We start from the raw sequence: 21,189 nt of genomic DNA, 5'->3' as shown, positions 1-21,189 counted from the left end.
ACCTCAATCTCATGAAACTAATTTATAAAATGAGATTTGTATCTACTTATATACTATAAATTTATCTTATTTCTAGTTAATGAGGAATCTCCAACCTTCACACCAAGACATATATACATTTCAAGTGTAAGACTAGACATAAATGGATAATCTGTAATGACCCGCTAATGTGTAACACGATAGGCTCAACAAACAACAAATTTCTCGATAGCGAGATGAAATAACAAGTCCAACAAATAAAAAAACTCATTACGATAGACTCAAACTCATAACTTTGATATCATACTTAAAAGTGAAATATAAAACTAAGTCAACCTCATAAATTTGACTTTTAAGATGAGGTTTATACCGTAAACTTGCCTTAGTATATGTATTGAGTGATAAAAAGCTTAGGTTTTCTGATCAAATATGGAATGAGTATTAGGTGAGTTTGGGTTTTAGCAAAGTCTCAGTGTACAACAGTAAGGCAAACCTTACTTTTCTTATTGTTTTGATTAACCTGAGACAATCTTACTTTTGCTAAACGAAGTTTTATATCTGGCCAGATTGAGAATATTGTGTGAGCACTGAGAGTTATATTGTATTTTACTGAAGTCCGAAGTTGAATAAAGCATTGAAAGTACTGAATTTTGTATATAAAGATTAAATATAAATGTTATACTTATTCTGTTACCGGAAAAACAGTGTTATGGTTTGTGAAAATTTTGTTACAATGATTGTTCTAATCATCAATTGTCGAAAAGTTCTCTCTGTATTCCTTTATTTTTCAGAAAGTAGCCTCGTATATTTTGTCAAAATTGTAGCCATTCTTTTATTATTAGCGTTACCCATGTTTTGTAATCTTTTTCTTCTTTTTATTTTATATGTTTGCTTTTATATAATAAAAGAGCATTTAGCCAAACTAAACTCGTCATTTTTATTTGTACATAAAAACCGTCATTTCTTAACTATTTTGTCGAGATAAAACACGTTAACTGGTTAACTGGGCTAGAAAAAGATATATTTGAATCTAACATTATAAAGGTGTTAATGGCTAAATGTGTTTTTTGTATTATGAAATATGTTTTTAAAAGTTTGTTCGCATTACTAAAATTTAAATCCTGTAAAATATAAAGATGATAATAGAGAGAAGAAAAGAAAGGGAAAAAAGGAAATAAAAGAGAATGTAGACTAATTTTCTGTGTGCTATTACCAAAAAGAAAAATCTTATTTATACATACAAAATGCAACTTAAAGAATACAACTCAAGGCTTACAAATAGTTAATACAAATGGAAAATCTCATAAAGATTAATTAATCATACGAGTAATTGTAGCAAATTAATTATATGAGCAACTATAACAAATTAATGGGCAACCATTAATTCATAACACTCACCCTTGGTATCCATTGATTAGAGTATAGGCTTCATTAAAACCTTACTATAGGAAAAACCTTTTGGCATAAAAACCTAGTGATGAAAAAAATATATCATTCTTTATTTTCATACAATATTATTCAAACATGTGAACCAATTGCTCCCATTTAAAAGGAAAAAGAGTTCATCATTTCTCCTCATCATGTAAACTTACATCATTAAGATGGCGATGTCTAAATTTGTTAACCAATTGCTCAAAAGTTTTGCATGGCAAAGACTTTGTTAATAGATCTGCAAAATTGTCACATGAACCAATCTTTTGGATCATTTTATCACCATTTCTTTGAAGATCATTAGTGAAAAAAAATTGGAAGAATATGTTTTGTTTTGTCTCCTTTAATATATTTTTCTTTCAATTGAACAATACATGCATTATTGTCTTCATATATGGTTGTTGATTCCATTTTTCTCTAAGATAGACCACAAGTTTGTCATATATGTTGAATTATAGGCCTTAATCAAACACATTCACGACTTACCTCATGTAATGCTAAAATTTTCGCATGATTTGAAGATGTTGTTATTGTTTGTTTCCCAGACCGTCATGAAATCATTGTGACACCATATGTAAATATCTTTGTTTATGATCAACCTTTGTGAGGATCTGATAAATAACCTGCATCTACATAAACTATTAGATCTGATTTTGAATCATTTGAACAAAATAAACCCATCTTTATAGTACCTTTAAGGAAAAAAAGTATATATTTTACTCTAGTTCAAAGTCTTCTTATAAGTGAAGAACTATAGCAGGTCGAGTATAATTAGTAAGACACATTAGTGCTCTTATAACACTAAAATATTGTACTTCTGGTCCAAGAAGTTCTTTATGCTTGAGGTCTAAAAGGGACTTTATCAATGTTTGAACGATATTTATGTCATCTACATAAACAATAATTATGGAAAATTTATTTTCTGATCTTTTCATATAAATATAAGGACAAATAGGATAATTTCAATACCCTTCTTTTAACAAGTATTCAGAAAGACGGTTATACAACATACATCTTGATTACTTTAATCCATAAATGGACTTGTTCAAGTTTATTGAATAATCTTCTTTAGAATTTTCATTCTTGGGAAAATTAAATCTCTTCGAAAATTTCATATGAATATCATTCTCAAGAGAATCCTACAAATAAAGTGTAACAACATCTATTAGATCTAAATACAGACCTTCTTATGCAACCAAGCTAATGAAATATCGAAATGTTGCTGCATCAAATATTGGTGAATATGTCTCTTCAAAATCAATACCAGGTCTCCGTGAACAACCACGAGAAACTAATTGTGTTTCGCATCGAACAATTTCACCATTCTCATTTCATTTTTGCACAAAAATTAATTTGTACCCAACAAGGTTTACATCATCAGCTGTGTGAACTACAAATCTAAAAACCTTTTGTTTAGCAAGTGAATCTAATTATGCTTCAATTGCATCTTTCCATCTTGGCCAATCATTTCTTTGTCGACAATCTTCAATAGTCATTAGTTCTTGATCCTCATTATCACTTATAACATTCATCGCTATATTATCTTATTCATGACATAATTTATTGAGATCTCATGATTTTCAACAATTTTAGTAACCTGGGGTTCTTCGGAAACCGAATAATTAATTATGTCAAATGAATCTATTAGGATTTCCATTTCCTTGATTAAGTCATCTTGCTTGTTAACTCATTTTATGATTCGAGGGCTTTTATCTTTGAAACCAATAGGCATACCACACTTCAAACGTGTAACAAAAATTCATTCCAACAAATATCCCTTTGTTTAAGAACCAATAGGCCTACCACGCTTCAAACGTGTAATGATAATTCATTCCAATCAATATTCTTTTCCAATTGTTTTCTTTCTCCCCCTAATGTTGAAAAAAAATTATTCATCAAAATGACAGTCGACAAATCAAGTAATAAATAAGTCTCATGTTGATGATTCAAGATATTTTATTAATGATGGAAAATCATATTCAACATATATTCTCAATCATCTCTAAGGACCTATCATAGTCTTTTTCGGTGGAGAAAATGGAACATATACAACAAGCACAAAAATTCTTAAATAACATTTGGTTGCTAACTAAAAAAGAATTGTAGAGAAGAGTATTTGTGATAACTTGTTGACCTGATGTGAATCAATACTACAACATGTAAAATTTCATATCCTCAAGTAACCATTGGAAGATTAGCTCTCACTAGTAATGGTCTTGCCACTACAAAATATATTGGAAATACCAACGAAATTTTACCAACGGATATTTTTGTTAGTAAATTCAAAGTATCGATGGATTTTACCGATGAAGGTTAATATTTTAATTACAGATGAAAATATTTGTTGGTAATACATATTTCAATTACCTACGGATTAAAATTCGTTGATAATACAAATTTTCATTACTATCGAAAAAATTTGTCAGTAAAATCCATCAATAATAAGATATTCATTACCAACACAAAAATCATTCGATAAAATCTGTCGATAATACAAATTTCCATTACTGACGAAAATATCTGTCTATAAAATTTTTCGATAATTACATAACTTAAAATCTGTCGATAAAATCTGACGATAATTTAAAAATTTTTTTATCAACGAATTTATCAACGGATCAATCCGTCGGTAAAATAAGAGGGAATTTTCCCGCCGAAAACTCACCTTAAGAGGGTGCGTCAGAGAAGAAGAAGAAGAATATGTAAAGATGATAAAGAAGAGAAGAAGAGGAAGAGGAAGAAAAAAAAAGAAAGAGAAGAAGAAAAAGGAGAAGGAAGAGGAAAAAGAGGAGGAGACGTCGGACGCTCTACGGTCATTGTGCGACGATGGTATAATAGAGACATGGTGGTGGCACTACGGGGTGGTTGCGCAGAGGGAAAGACGAAGAAAGAACAAAAAATGAGAGAATGAGGTAAGGAAGGAGAAGGAAGAGGATGAACTGGTAGTGATGACAACAAATTTACCACAGTGGAGTGGAGGAGGTTTTAGAACAAAAATGAAAATAAAACCCTAAAAGGAAGACAAAGAATGAGGGAAAAGGAAGAAGATGAATTAGTTTGCGCTATTTACTGACAGATTTTTCGGTCAGTAATTACCAACAAAATTTTTGTTCCATCGATAAAATTTACAGATAAGAGATTTACCGATGGATTTTTGATCGTCGACAATCCGTTAGTATTTTGATTTATCAACAAATTTTAATCATTACCGACTGTTCTGACCGTCGGTAATATCAATTTTTCTTATACTATGTAATATCAATTTGTAAGTCCATTTTGAGTATGAAGATATGCTACTGGATGCTAAATTTTAATTCTATTTGACATACAACACGAATGAGATGTAGATTCACTAGAATTATCATAACAAATTTTCTTAATTGGATAATCTTAAAAGTGAGCACTTAATTTGATTAACTAAGCTAATAACCTTGCAAATTCCTGATTGCGAGTTGATAATAAATAAATGTGACCATCTAGTTGATGCATTGATTAAAGCCATGAAATATCTAAGTGGTCCACATGATGGGTTTATTAGACCATAAATGTCATCCTGTATATTTTCGTAAAATAAGATTGACTCATTTGTAAATTTTTCTAGTTGAGGTTTTATTATCAACTTTCTTTGTGAACATTCAGTACATGAGAAACCATTGTACTAAAAAAGTTTTTGACTCTTAAATGGGTGTCCAGATGACCAAATTGACGACCACAACCATTACTACGGCCACATCCTCAACCATGAAAATATAAATCAAATGCTTATGCATTCCCTTTTGGGAATGGAGTAGAACTAGTTGGGTGAGTCTCATGATTTTTATCTAAAAATTATTGTTTTGTTCAGCCACATGAAATTAATTCAGAATAGTTCTGAAATCTTTTTTCATGATATTGTTGTTGCATGAGCAAATTAGGTTCTCATATACTTTATTTCTTTCTTTAATGACATCACTAAGATCCATTGCATCTAAATGTATTTTGAAATGTTCAGAATTAGCTCAGTTGGTTATAGCCTTCATGTTGATAAATGTGTATAAAATATAAAACTCATAAGAGAGATAAGAAGAAAAAGGAAGAAGAAAGAATGAAGACTAATTTTTTATGTGTAAGTACTAAGAACAAAAGTTCTATTTGTAGATACAAAATATAATCCAAATGATACAACTCAAGGGTTACAAATAGGTAATACACATCCTCGACCACGAAAATATGAATCAGATGTTTATGCATTCCCTTTTGGGAATGGAGCAGAATTAGTTGGGTGAGTCTCATGATTTTTTTATCAAAATTAGATGTTTATGCGTTACCCTCTACAAATTAATTAGGCGGGTTTTCTAAACCTCCACAATTAGGTTTGCCACAAGCTATTTGTGGAGGTGTTTTTCTGCATGGTTTTAACTCCTTCTATTGGTGACTATTATTTTGTGCAAGTTTGAAACCTCTTTTATTTCAAACTATTTTATTGTAGATAAAACCTATATTTATCTTTTTATAGGGGTTAATACCTCTTCAATTTGGCGATTATATTGTAGAGGTTTTAACCCCCCTCATTTGTATTATTTATTTTGTGGGTTTACTACTTTATTTTTCTTACGTTATTTCTAATCTCTAAATATAATAATTTATTAGTAATTAGAAATTCATATACATGACAATGGATGTCACCATTTGAGATGTTTATATTTTTGTGTCAATAATATTTATTTGTAAACTTCATTAAAATACTTTAATTTTAACAAAAGACATGACAAACTTTTACCAAGTTGTTCAAATATATATCATTAAAATATTCAATTCTTAAAATCACCATAGTAACATTAAAGTAATTTAAACTAAAACGTAATTACAAATTAATTTGTAATAAATCAATATCCATAATAGGCTAAATATAGTTTCATTCTAAAAAGCATCATAAACACCCTAAATGTTGCTAGCACCAAATGATCCTTCTGTACCCAAATGAGCCTCAAGCACATTTTCATCACCAACTTGATGAAATAATATATCATTGATCGAGTATTTTGTAGGGGTTTCACTAAAATCTCTCCTACATCTCTGTCCTTTCCTGTCAAAAGCATATATGAGATAAACGTTTAATAAATCAGAAAAGAAAGATAAAAACACTATTGAGGTATGCACAACATCAACTGAAAGTATAATAGGTAATTGTGTTAGAAGGATGCAAGTAGAAATTGACCAGCATATATTAATGTGATATTATTGCAATAAGATACAATGATAAAAGTTACAAACCACCTGAATACCTCAACTTTCTAACAGAGGAACCACTTTCATATGATCATAATATGATTTCACAACTATTGAGGTATGCACAACATCAGTTGAAAATATAATAGGTAATTGTATTAGAAGGATACAGGTAGAAAATGACAACCATAGATAATTGGTGTCATATGATTGCAATAAGATACAATGATAAAAGTAACAAACCACCTGAATACCTCAACTTTCTATCAGAGGAACCACATCCATATGATCATAATATGATTCAATATATAGAAAATGATAAAATAATTGAAATATATTTTAATGGGAATGGATAAAATACATGAAGGAAAGGAATTTGGTCCCTCAATTATAATTGAAATATATATTTTAGTCCCCATTTTCGTAGCAAAATTTGAATTTGGTCCCTCAATTATTTTTTATCTCAATCTGGTCCCTATTTTGGGAAATTTGATCTAATCAAGTCCGTTCCGTTAGTGGTGGAGTAACGGTGTTAAATGGGGTGCCACGTGTCAGCTTCTGGATTTTTTGAATTTTTTTTATTTTTATTTTTTGAATTTTTTTTTGAATTTTTTTTATTTTTTATTAATTTTTTAAATTTTTTTAAAAAATTAAAATTTTGCCACGTGTCAAGCAGACATCGTGCCACGTGGCAGTGACAGTGCCACGTGGCAGTGACAGTGCCATGTGTCACTATTTGGGAGTTGTCATTTTCTCATCCTCAATTTGGTCCCTGTATTTTATTTTTTGTCTCAATTTAGTCCCAATTTTTATAAAAATTGTGCAATTTTGTCTCTCTCCAAATTGAAACCAAATTTAATTTCTATATAAATATGCACAAATATTTCTATCAAAATTGATATTTCAAGTAAATATTTTTAACAAGATTAAGTTTAGTTTAATTTATATTTTACGTTAAACTTTATTTAAAATTGTTTTAAAGTTGTTAATAGAAAATAATGTTAATAAAAAAATTCCTAAATTATATTGATATTTTATTACATTATACTTTAATATTATTTTTTATTTGAATTTATATTTTAAATAATTGCATATTTTTAAAATGTGTAAAATTCAATAATTTCTATACAAATATTTCAGTTAGTATAAAAATAACAATTATATAATTTAAGAAAAATTAACTAGTTTATGTAACAATAAAAAACAAATAAATTTAAAATTTGAAAACAATTTTAAGTAAAATTTAATGTGAAACAAATTTAAAGAAACTTAGTTTTATTGAAAATATATAATAAAAATATCAATTTGAATAAAAAAATCAAATTTAATAAAAATATTTGTATAACATTTTATAATTTTTGTTTCAATTTGGAGGGGGACAAAATTGCATAATTTTTACAAAAATTGGGACTAAATTGAGACAAAAGATAAAATACAGGGACCAAATTGAGAATGAGAAAATGACACCTCCCAAATAGTGACACGTGACACTGTCACTGCCACGTGGCACTATGTCAGCTTGACACGTGGCAAAAGTTTAATTTTTTTAAAAAATTAATAAAAAATAAAAAAATAAAAAAAAAATAAAAAAAAAAATAAAAAAATTCAAAAATCCAGAAGCTGACACGTGGCACCCATTTAACACCGTTACTTCACCACTAACGGAAAGGACTTGATTGAGTCAAATTTCCCAAAATAGGGATCAGATTGAGATAAAATTTAATTGAGGGACCAAATTCAAATTTTGCTACGAAAATGGGGACTAAAAGTATAATTTAATCTAAATTAGAAGTTCCAAAAACTAGTACAAAATAAATCAAGATGTTTCAAAATATTTAAGCAAAATTAGAACAAAATTTTAGATACACAAATATTAGGATTTAATATCACAATTATATTTTAATTTTTTCCCATTTCAACTTGTTGTCAATTAGAGGTGTCAATTTGGCCCCTAGCCCATGGGCCAGCCTTGACCCACTCTTCATAAAGCCCCCTTTTCGGGGGGCCCCAAATGAGGGTGCCAAAAAAAAGCCCCAACCCCCAAAGCCCCTTTTCTAGTGGGTTAGGGCTAGAGCTAAGGTGGATTAGGCCCCCCCAAATAATACTACATTAAGCCAGAGTCAAAGATCAAGTCGAGCGACCCAGACGAGTCCGAAGACCTAAACAGGCCAGACGAGCCAAACATGTCCAATCACCCGGGTAAGTCTGAAGCCCCAAACGAGCTCGACGACCCGGATGGGCCCTAAGGCCCAAATACCCAAATCGACCCAACAAACTAGACGGGTCTGAAGACCTAGACGTGCCTGATAACACCGAGAGGCTTGACGATCCGGATGGGCCTGACGACCCGGAAAAGCACGATGACCTAAACGAGCTCGACGATCCAGAAGACCTTGACGATTCAAACAGGCCCAACAAAATGGATAAGCCCGAAAACCTGAACGGACTCGACAACCCGAACGGGCCCAATGATCCGGACGGGCCTAACGATCCAAGCGAGCTCGAAGACCCATACCGACCCAATGACCCGGACAATCCCAACGACCTGGACGAGCCCGACTGGGTCGTTGGGGTTGTTAGGGTCGTTGGGCAGATCCTAGTTGTTGGGCCTATTCGGGTCATCGTGCTTGTCCGAGTCGTTGGATCTGTCCCACAGATAATAATATAATTTAAAAAGTAATATATTTTTCATGTTGAAGATGAAAGCCCATGGATTGGTCCTGACCCACAGGGCTTTTGTAGGGTTTTTGGCCCTGTGGACTTCTTTGATGGGTTTTTTTTCAATGTGGGCTTTTTTGGCCCTAACCCACATGGTCCAAGGCCAAGCCCTATGGGCTGGGTCAAATTGACACCTCTATTGTCAATCAATATTATGAGATAAAACCATCAGATAAAGCATGAATTTTTTCAAGTAAAGACAAATAATAGTTTGAACTTTGAGTTAACTATGAGATGAGGAATCATCTCAAGTATCAATTGATGACCATATCCCTAGTGCTCCTCACCAACACCATGCTCTTTAAATTCATGAACCATCAAGGCAAAGATTTAAGATGAAAGGGGGTCAAAAGTGTGAAATTTGTCATAGCATTAATTCATGTATATGAATCAATTATTAATTCATTTGATGCTTCAACTATGTTATCTCCATCAATAAGTAGTTATATTTCTGAATTTTTATATACTAAGTTTATCAATAAAGAAAAGAGAATGGAAGAAGAAACTAAGCAAGGAAAGAAGACATAGACAACTTAGAGTATCTTTGCCTTGAAGCTTCTCTGCTCACTCATTCATAGTATATGGATCACTAATTGAAACATAGATAACAAAATCGACCCCCTTAGCCTTAAACTTCTCAACATTATCCATGTAAGTTGGAACATATTCTTTTGAGCAAACTCTTGTGAATGCAGCCTGATATATAGTTAAAACATCACAACGAATATTTTTGAAAATACAATGAAAGTAATGTCCATTAACTAACTTCTAACTCTTGAAAATCCCATATACAAAATTCTAATATATAATTCACTAGGATTTCGAGTAATGCCAATTTCCTTTTTGGCCTCTCTCAACGATGTCTGTACAAAGCGACTTCACCTGAAGCGCTAATGCCAGGCTCTGTGGAAAGGTTGAAACCTATAAGTGGATGAAAACCCAAATCAAAAACACACCCTAAATCAAAAAATTTTGTTTAACTTATGATATATAGATGAAATGCAAGATTGGCTGAACGTTTACCAACGAGCACCGACTAATGGGCGAGGACGGAGATGACGAAAACTAGACAACAAGAGAGGAAAAAGATGAACGCAAGTTTGAAGAATCCAAATCGAGCTTTCAAAAGGCCAATTTGATGATGGAACTTTCATTATGGAAACAAAAACGATAATGTCAAGGTTTGGAAATTTGGAGGGTTTTGTGGAGGGTTTTTATAACCTCCACAAATTAACCCCCCCTAAATAAAATATTTTTTAGTGAAAAATAGTAAAATCTCATAAAGAATAATTAATCATATGAATAATTATAGCAAATCAATCAATCATATGAATAATTGTAAAAAATCAACGAACAACCATTAATTCATAATATTATATATTTTTAAGTTTTCTTACTTATGATAATATTGATTATTTTAATTTATAATTTTCATAATTAAAAGTTATAATAAATATTTTAGAATTTTGAAAGGAACATAAATATTTAATATTTCACCCTATTCTTAATTAAAGCTAGCATTCTCAAGGTCATTACAGTCTAATTTAGTTACAACAAAAGAATATTTTTAATGACAAACATGAATTATTGATTTTGTCTTTCATTCTTCAAAAGATGTTTAATTTGACCAAATGACAACTTTAATAGTATTTCGGAAACATTATCGTTTTCTTTACTCCAAAATTAATTGCTTCCAAAAAAAATACTCAATTTTAATACACTTAAGAGTATCATTAATATAAAATTCTAGATTAATGAAAAATTTCTATTATGATTATAATTGTTCTTAAAATAAATAATAATATTTTAATAATTACTATGGGAAAAATATTATTTATTGATGAAAAAAATTCAATACTAACAATAAAAACATATATTAATTAGTACATAACATTTTATTTATATCATACATGCATTTTAGTACACGAAATTCACATTTAGCATAAGTCAAAATCCAACATAAAAGGATTGAAGAATACACTAATGGATAAATGGTATCAACATAGTATCACAACATCCACCCACACAAAAAAACATCAACATTAAAAAAATAGTTTTGTACCTTCTAATTGATGCTAAATTCATCTACTAAACAGACGTTTATACTGATACTAAAGATATTAATAGTGAAAGGGAGACCCAGAACCTTGTTGTCAAAGTAGTTATTTGTCATTTGATGTTATATACGACAATGTTTGGTAGGGGGCCAGATACATTACACTACTAAAAAGGAATATTTTCGTTTGTAGGAGGGCAAGTTGATCGAGGGTGAAACCTATATCATTGCATCCTCTCAAGTGGTCAAAGTGTTTGCTCTCTTAGCAACCATTGCAATTGTCCACTTGTCTTTGTATTTTATTTCACAACAACTATGTACACATGATTGGCAAAGATCACTAAGGTCTTTTGGGTTTCTAACGTGGCTGAGCTATCAAAGAACTTTGTTTTTCAATAACAAGCAAGACTCACTACTAAAAAGGAAAGCAACGTGCAAGTGCCATGAGTCCAAACTTATTCCAGCCAATTTTTCTTTTGTTTTTCTTTTGCTACAGCCCAAGTTCTTTTTGAATTTTTCATTCATTTTTGGGTACACCTGTAATTGCTTATTTTTATTTATCATTTCTGATTTGGAGTGTCCCAGTTCAGTTTCATTTTTGCTGCAACTTTCATTTTTCTTTGGTACTCTTGGGTATGCTTTAAGCATAGCCCAACTTTATTCGTTTATCCATTTCACACACATTTTGTTGCATCCTTCTCATCGGTAAGAAGGGTTTGATTTCCTATATTGTAAGCTTAGGTGTGTGTTTAAGGCCAAGGATCAAAAGGTATTTTTCATTCAAAAATCATGTAAGGTGGTTGTTTGGCCCTAGTTTAAACAAAAATTTCAACGAGAAACTTTCCTTGATCCTTTCTAAGCCAATCATTCTCAATAGCCATTAGTAATTAGACACAAAACTCGTGGCTCAATCACTTAGGAGCTTTCTCTCATTCTCATATTAAGTGCTTGGCTCACTCATCTCCCAAGGTCATATGCACTTCCCGTATCAACCTTTAACTAAGAACTGACCTACAATGCACCAATTTCCATTAAGCATTATTGGTTCTTCATTCTTTCCTTTCTTGCAATCTCAATTTTTCAAAACAGTTTCAATAGTGTGTTTTTCTTTTTGTGCTTTGTTCCTTATCCAACCATGCTCTAAAAATATTTTTACATCCTAAACTTAATTATCTAAAATCATGCATACTAATTATAAAATAACTAATTTAACACAAAATTTAAAAATTAAAATTAAAGTGCAGTATTCAAATGTACAAAAAATTTAAAAAAGAACTCTATTTTTTGTGGTTTCAATCTTCCTCTTGATTAGGATCTTCTAATTGGTTCCTAGACAAAACCACCTTGTCAAAGAATTCATCATCTTTAAATTTAGAAGCATCAACATCCCCTTCCTCTATCATGGCATTAGTTCTTTGACTCTTTGGCCAACTTCAGCACTAGCGAATTGATGATCAGCTTCAGTACTGACAAATTGTGTTTCTGGTTCAAATCCTTGACTTGTTTGGCCAACTTTCGTACTGGCTAGTTATGTCTTTTAAGTATGAGTCAAGGATTCAAAGCTTCCTTATTCAATTCCCTTTGTTTGCGGAAATTTCATAGGATGTGTCAAGGTGAGCTTATGGATATTCATGATCTTTTCCTGAAAAAGAATGAAGAATAAGGTTAAGAAATACAAGTTTAGTTTCTACTCCTCTTGCAGCAGGTGAAATGAGAAATCTGGAAAATTTTTAGGTTCAAGATGCATGGCACAATCTCCTTAAAGTAGTAAGCCAACCAACCAAAACCTCAAATGATGATTATGCCATCTCCTTTGTCTATGTGATCAATCATCTCACATGTTGAAGAAGATCTTTCTTTTTAATCTTTCTTAGCCTTCTTCTTACTTTACCTTTCTAGCTTGTTCAAAAAGATCAAATCATCTACAGAATATAAAACACAATACGGTAAAAGTTCAAAGTTCCCTGTAGAATTTCTGCTTAGCACCAAGATTGGCGTTTCATTTTGTTTTTCCTTTGTAAGAGCAAAATTTCTACAGAATTTTCCTTTCAACACCAAAACTTACAATAAAGTTGATCTACATATTTTTAGAGGATTCATGTATCTATTGTCTCCTTTGTGAGATCTCTTTTCAGCAACATAAAACACAAAATTCCAAACAAGGAAAAAGGATTATGCATCTTTTGAACTTACCTCTTGTTTGAGATTTGTGTGAAAGCAAAAATAGAAAGTGAAAATGAGACTATACAAAAGTGAAAAAAATGAAACTTTACAACTATACAGATCTAATATTTACTGACTTACAAAGGAAATGTTAGTGAACTACACAAGTATGCACATATATACAACAAACTCAAAAAAATTACAAATAACTAGTTTTATCTACGCAAATCCCCAGGCAAAGACGCCAAAAACTTGTTGTGGACCAATTGAGGGTTCAACTTTTCTAGCAAGTGCATTGGGTCAATTGTAGCACAACAAGGTCGTATCCATAAAGATTTAGTTTGATCAAACATTAATCTATAATCCATTCAAGTTTGTAATAATAAAGTGATAAAAATTTGTTAGTTTAAAATAAGTTTAATCCCTCAGAAGGCCCTCGTTTTAGTTCAAAAATCTTAATTGGATCCTCAGATTTTAAGTTGTCCCAATTGAGTCCTATTTTTAATTTTTTTTTTCCAATTAGGCCATTTCCATTACGACATGATTGATGATGTTAATTGTGTCCCACATGTCACTTTATTTTTAAAATCTTTTAATTTTTTTAACTTTCTTTAATAAAAAAATAATTGCCACTTGTCAAATTAGAGTTCTGCCACATGTTAGCTTGTGTTTTTTTTAATATTTTTAATATTTTTCATTTTTTTTAATTTCTTTTAAATTGTCACGTGTAAAATTATGATTCTATCATGTGTTAATTATTTATGTGAAAAATGTTAATTTGGTCCCTGTATTTATTATTTTGTATCAATTTAGTCATAATTTCTTTTTAAACTAGAGTAATTTTACCCCTTCCAAATTGGGACCAAGTTTAACTTTTATATAAATATTATAATAATATTTTTATTATAATAGATATTTTTAACCAAATTAAGTTTAATTAAAATTAAATTGTGCATTGAACTTTATTTTAATTTTTTAATAATTTCTAGACAACTTTATAAATTCGAATGTAAAAATTTCGAAAAAAATTATAATAATTACAAACATTTGAATTTTGTAATTTTTATAAAACTTTTAAAATTTTACATTTGAATTTATAAAGTTGTCTAGAAATTATTAAAACAAATTTTAAATAAAGTTAAAATTAAAATTACAATTAAAAAATCACAAGCTAACACATGGTAGAACCATAATTTGACACGTGTCAGTTATTTTTTTAAGAAAAAAGTTAAAGAAAAAAAAATTAAAAAAACCATGAGCTGACATGTGGCTCATAGTTAACGTCGTTAGTAATGCCCTAACAGAAAGGACCAAATTGGAACAAATTTTCAAAAATAGAACCCAATTGGGATGACTTAAAATCTAAGGACCCAATTGGGATGACTTAAAATCTAAGGACCCAATTGAGATTTTTGAATGGAAACGAGTACCTTTTGAGAGATTAAACCTTTTAAATATAAGTATTAATAATAATAAATATAAGTGATGTTGGTTAAGGTGTTGGGATTGAGCTTGGCTTCTTTCACTCAACTATACTACTCTTGATTCTCATCTAAAGATATTATAATAAGTGCCTAAGAACCTAAAACTAGACTACTATATCAGTTCCCCAAACCAGCATACAAATGAAAAAGGCATGTGCTATTTTTATAGAAAAATAGTGTGCGGCTTGAGCTCCAATTTTGGTGTTTGAGTCGTACATGTGCCATTCTAGACTTTTGCAAACCACCTTTCTTAGGGCTTAAGCTGCACATTTTGGGATCGAGTTATTCCAAATCTTTCCTCCTTTTGAGGGTTTCCTTAATCGCCTTTGTGGCACTCAGCCCCATTTCTGATGCTCAGACGCATTAGTTACAATTTCCTTCATTTAACATGCAAAAACAACACAAACATATAAATTTCCACTTTTTATAACTTCTCTATTCCTCATTCTATAATTAAAGGTAAATGGGGTTGTTTTACTAAGATTTATGTTCATATCATGCAAGATAAATGTCTAAATGATATGCAATTTTACTAAAACTAGACATTTATCAATTACAAACAAATTATTCAAAATCTTTTTTAGATGATTGTATTGTTGATAGATTGTTAAGTGTAGTGCACCAGTGCAAAAAGGGTAATTGACAGCGGTTATTTTTGCTATTTTGCCCTAGTTTCAGAATCAAGGCATATAAGGCCAAGGCAAAAAAGGGTCAGCTTTTGGCCTCGAGTGTTACCCGAGGTAGAAATTCACCTTTTTGTGTTGGTTCTAATGAGAACCAAGGCCACATACCCCCACTTTCTACCTCGATTCTAATGAGAACGAGGCCATTTGTCCTGTTAATTTTTAAATAAAATTTTTGTTTTTGGTTATTCCCACATTTTTTAACTTGCATATTTTTTCAAAAAACCAGACCAGTCAGACCAGAAACAAAACTATACATTTTATGAAACATGACATCATCCACAATCCAAATACATTTGAAAGTGTCTTGTAACAAGTCAATATCCTAATCCATACTATTGTACATCTGAATTGTAAATTTGACACATGCTATCCTACCAAACTTTATGGATTTTGCGATAATTGGTGTAGTAGTTTTGAATATCTGCAAAATAAGAGATTAACTTAAGTAAATAATTAATCACATATACATACAATAAAACTAATACACAATAGACTATAAATTCATAGACTCATATTACAAAAATAAGAACTTGGGAGCATGAAAAGCGAAGCGAATAACAATGGGAGGATGCAACGATACTCACGTTCCCGAAAGTTACACAGTCCCACAATAATGCAACAATACTTGATAAAGAACACAACCATAAAAACACAAGAAACAATCAAAAATAGGAGAAAATAATAAAAATCAAGAAAATCCCAACAAAACCCTATCAAAACGCAAAACAACAACCCAAATCGCAAAAACAATAATACAAAACACGAAATAAAAAAAGGGGAATCGCGTAATTTTTTGAATTTCAACTAACCACCATACGCAGGGAGAACATGGCGGAGCTCGACGGTGGCTTATTGGAACAAGAGCAACGGTGGCGCGAGAGACTAACACACAATGGAGAAGCTTTGTTTGGGGAAAACGAAGAGCTGCTGATGTCGTGGAATGGTGACGCAACGGAGGCTGGCGTGGAGGCTTATGTGGTGGATGTGTGGGACGAACCAGCAGCTACTATGGAGCCCAAATGACCGTAGTAGCGTGGAAGGAGGCTCGACGGTGGCTGACGGCATGAATTGAAGCTGGACAACGACGGTTGTGGATGGCTGCGACGCATTCAGAGGAGAGAAAACGTGAATATTGCGTTGTAGAAGACGAAGAACAGTGCATTGGCATTTTGAATCCTTAACTTGGTATATGGCCTCGGTTTACTTTTTAACCGAGGTAAAATAATGGTTTTTGGCCTCGGTTCAATTTTAACCAAGGTAAAACAGTGATTTTTGGCCTCGGTTCAATTATAACCGAGGCCAAATGTCACTCTCCCAGTTAATTTTTTGCTTCAGGTCAGGGAAACCGAAGCCTAAAAGGCTTTATGGCAGTGGGTCTACTGCAACCGAGGCAGAAAAGTAGATTTTGCTTCGATTATTGAAGGAACTAAGGCAGAAAAGTTGGCAAGAATTGTAAAAATGCCACTGCGCCATTATATGCTTTGGTTTCCTGATAATCGAGGCCTTTAATGCGAGTTAAATAGTCAAAAATGCACTAGTAGTGGTAGAACCGGTATATGTAGGAGCTAACAGTTCCAATGGCATAGTAAATGTATTTTGAATTTAGATTTTATTTATTTACATATATTGACTAATTTAAAAATTTGTGCATTCACTATAGGACAATTTAATAAAATGTTATTATGTATGTTGATGTTTTTAATAGATTGTAGAATGGCATGGTAAATTTGCTTGCATGTGATTTAGGAGCGAACATTGATAATGACATAGTAAGTCTATTTTAAATTTAAATTGTGTATATTTACACATTATTAGTAATTTATGAAATTATGAGACCACTTATATATTTATGCAGGTTAGTTTGAGTGGAGTGGCCAATAATGATCCAGATAATGATGTATGTAGAACTACAGCTAAGAGATTGTTACCAAGTAGTATAGATTGTGATGATTCTTTCCATGAAATGGAATCTACTCAACTATCAACAACAAAGAGCATGATGACAATACAAAAAAGTAGAAAAATTCAACTGATTAGACTGTGTTTTCTAAACACTTAAGGTTAGTGTTTTTAATTTAAGAGTTACTATTTTTGTTATGAAATTGGAAACTGTCCCAAAACTTTTGTTGTATGTATGTGATATGATTTGATCCATGTAAGTTGTTAATGTAAGAAGAACATGACATACTGAATTTTAGTTTATTAGTTCATAGATCTTAACTATTTAATTGAATTATGGATATTTTTAAGTTTAGTACATAGTTTTTTAATGTTCTTGTAGGTAATGTAATAAAATATACTTTTAATGTCCAATTGCAATAGGTAATATAATTTTAGTTGATATAACAAATAAGAAATTATTCTCCAACTATAAACAAGAAGAAATTGGGAATTGCATATAAAAGCATCATATAATTTTTAGAAAAAATAGTAGTATGAGTTCAAATACTAATACATTTTTTAGAAGTCCAACAAAAGGTACTTAAAGGATGTCCATTAAAACATAATCCCAAAGCTATGTATTAGAAATTTGAAATTTGGATAACATTAATGGTGCTGGAGCGTGTTGGCAAAAAGAAGGAAGTCAAGTGATTTTGAATGATGATCAAGCACTAATGAAGACAAAGTGTTCAATTATGCAAATGTTATCTTGTAAAATAAAATAAGTGTATTGTAGAATAGTTTAATTAAACTTAGAATCAGCAGCATGGCATTCGTCTTTCTAGAAGGTTTCTTATTTTTAGAAAAACTACAGTGATAATCGATTATCACTATTGATAATCGATTATCTGTGCAGAACTTGTATTTTTCGAAAACCTACTGGAATAATCGATTATCTCCTGAAATAATCGATTATCCTAAAATTTGCTTTTCAGGAAACCTATTGGAATAATCTATTATCCTTAGTGATAATCGATTATCCTTGGCAGTTGGAACATAAAGATTCAGTTTTTAACTTAAATTTCGAAAACCTACTGGAATAATCGATTATCCTTGACAGTTGGAACATAACGGCTCAATTCTTAACCTAATTTTTGAAAACTCTATTTAAGGAACTGCAGTTCAACTTCAAAGACACCTTTTTAAGATTCAGAGTTCTTTGGCTGTGACTGCAAAGTGTAGCTCTGTGAGATTCTTAAAGAAAGCTTGAAAAACCTAGTGTGAGTGAGCGATAACTTTTTCTAAGTGAGTTCTTAGAAGATTGAGTGTTGTGCTGTTGCTAGGAAAGCTGGTCATCCTCTGTGAGATTCAGGGGGAGTTTTGTTCATCTCTTGTGGTTGTTCAAGAGAGGTGTTTTCTAATCTTTTCTATCATATAATCTATTGTAATTTTGATTATTATAGTGATTGAGTTAATCTCCTTGTTTAAGAGATTAACAACTGGACGTAGGGTCTTTTGATCCGAACCAGTATAAATATCAGTGTGCATCTTCTTTCCTTAAACTCCTTATTTATCTGCACTTGCATTTAAAGTAACTATTACTTTAAGTTAATTAATTAAATTTTGAGAAAATTTTTAAAACCTGTCAAGAATTTTAAAAATCCAATTCAACCCCCCTCTTGATTTTTGACCATTGTTTAGTCATTCCGCTGCGCGATACCAACAATTGGTATCAGAGCTTGCTTTGATAGTCATTCAAATTTTTCGAAAATGGTAGGGTCAAATCAAACTTTTGCTGAAGGTGCGTCTATCAATAGACCTCCACTTTTTACGGGTGAAAACTATCCTTTTTGGAAAGTCAGAATGCAAATATTTTTAGAATCAGTTGATAGGGGTATTTGGGATGCTGTTTTGAATGGACCATTTGTGCCTGTTAACGTTGTTAATGAAGTGCAGGAACCAAAGCCTTTTGCTCAATGGACTGCTGATGAAAACAGGCGAGCTCAATATGACGTTAAAGCCAGAAACATTATGTCATCTGCTCTAACTCTTGATGAGTTCTACAGAATTTCTATTTGCACCAGTGCACGCGAGATGTGGGAAATCCTTCGAGTGACTCATGAAGGAACTGACGATGTTAAACGAGCTAGAAAGAACTCCTTGATACAAGAATATGAGATGTTTCGAATGCAGCAGGGAGAAACCATCTACGATGTGCAGAAGCGGTTCACACACATTGTCAACCATCTCAATGGGTTAGGTAAAACATTTGATACTGATGAACTTAACATAAAAATTCTTAAATCTTTGAATACGGCTTGGCAGCCAAAGGTGACGGCTATCACGGAGTCATAGAATCTTGCAACAATGACCATGGCTGCTCTGTTTGGAAAATTGAGAGAGCACGAGCTTGAGCTGGGAAGACTGAATGATGAAGAAGATCAAGGAAGAAAGAAAAATATTGCATTCAAAACCGAGGTTGTCAAAGGCAAAAAGCAAAAAGAGGAAGAAGATTCTGATGATGATGAGAATCTCAGTCTAATGATAAAGAAGGTCACAAAGTTCATGAAGTCCAAAGGAAGAAATCAATTCAAGAGTAATAAGAAGGAGAATCAAGGAAGCTCCTCAAACTTTAAATGCTATGGATGTGGAGAAACTGGTCATGTAAAAGCAGACTGCCCAAATTCAAAAAGGAGTGATGAAAAGAAAAGCAAGAAATATTATAAGAAAAAGGCATACATAGCGTGGGAAGATAATGCCTCAAGTTCATCCAACTCTGAAGGATCCGATGAGGAAGAGGCAAACTTTTGCTTAATGGCTAATAGTGATCACTCTGACAGTGAGGTAAGCTCCTCTGACAATGAAAAGGATTATGATTCTCTTTATGATGCTTTTCAAGAATTGCTTGCTAAATCCAGTAAATTAGATATTGCTCACAAAAAATTATAAAAAAGGATTTTAAAGAATTACAAGACAATCTTGAAAAATCTCTAGAAGAAGAAAATGTTTTGAAAAATAAAATCTTAAGTTTAGAAAATAGAGAAATTGAGGCAGTTGAATGTGAATCTTGCAAAAGCTATATGTTTGAGTTAATGATTTTAGAAAAACAACTTAAAGATGCTTTAGAAAATAAATCTTTTAAAAAACATGCTTTTGAGAAGAAGAATCTAAGTAGAAATAAATATGTTCCTAAAAATAAAAGGACTCGTAGAGTGTGGGTAGAAAAAGGAACTGCTCACTATAGAAATACTTGTTTAGCTACTTGTTTTTATTGCATGAAAAAGGGGCATACATCAAATAAATGCAATATTAAACACTATGATGTTCCAAATGGGAAGTATACTTGGATGCCTATTGCTAGATAATTCATATATCTCTCTAACCCCAAAGGACCCAATAAATTTAATGGGGACCTAAAGAAATTATTTTTTCCTATTTTGTAGTTAACTTCCAAAGCTAGAAAATCATTGTGGTACCTTGACAGTGGATGCTCAAGACACATGACGGGTGATAAAAGGAAGATCAAGAATCTCAAAAGAAAGGATCAAGGATTTGTTACATATGGAGATAACAACAAAGGGGA

Source organism: Vigna unguiculata, chromosome 11 (genome assembly GCF_004118075.2).
Source record: "Vigna unguiculata cultivar IT97K-499-35 chromosome 11, ASM411807v1, whole genome shotgun sequence".
Taxonomy (NCBI): domain Eukaryota; kingdom Viridiplantae; phylum Streptophyta; class Magnoliopsida; order Fabales; family Fabaceae; genus Vigna; species Vigna unguiculata.
This window is presented reverse-complemented; position numbering follows the sequence as displayed.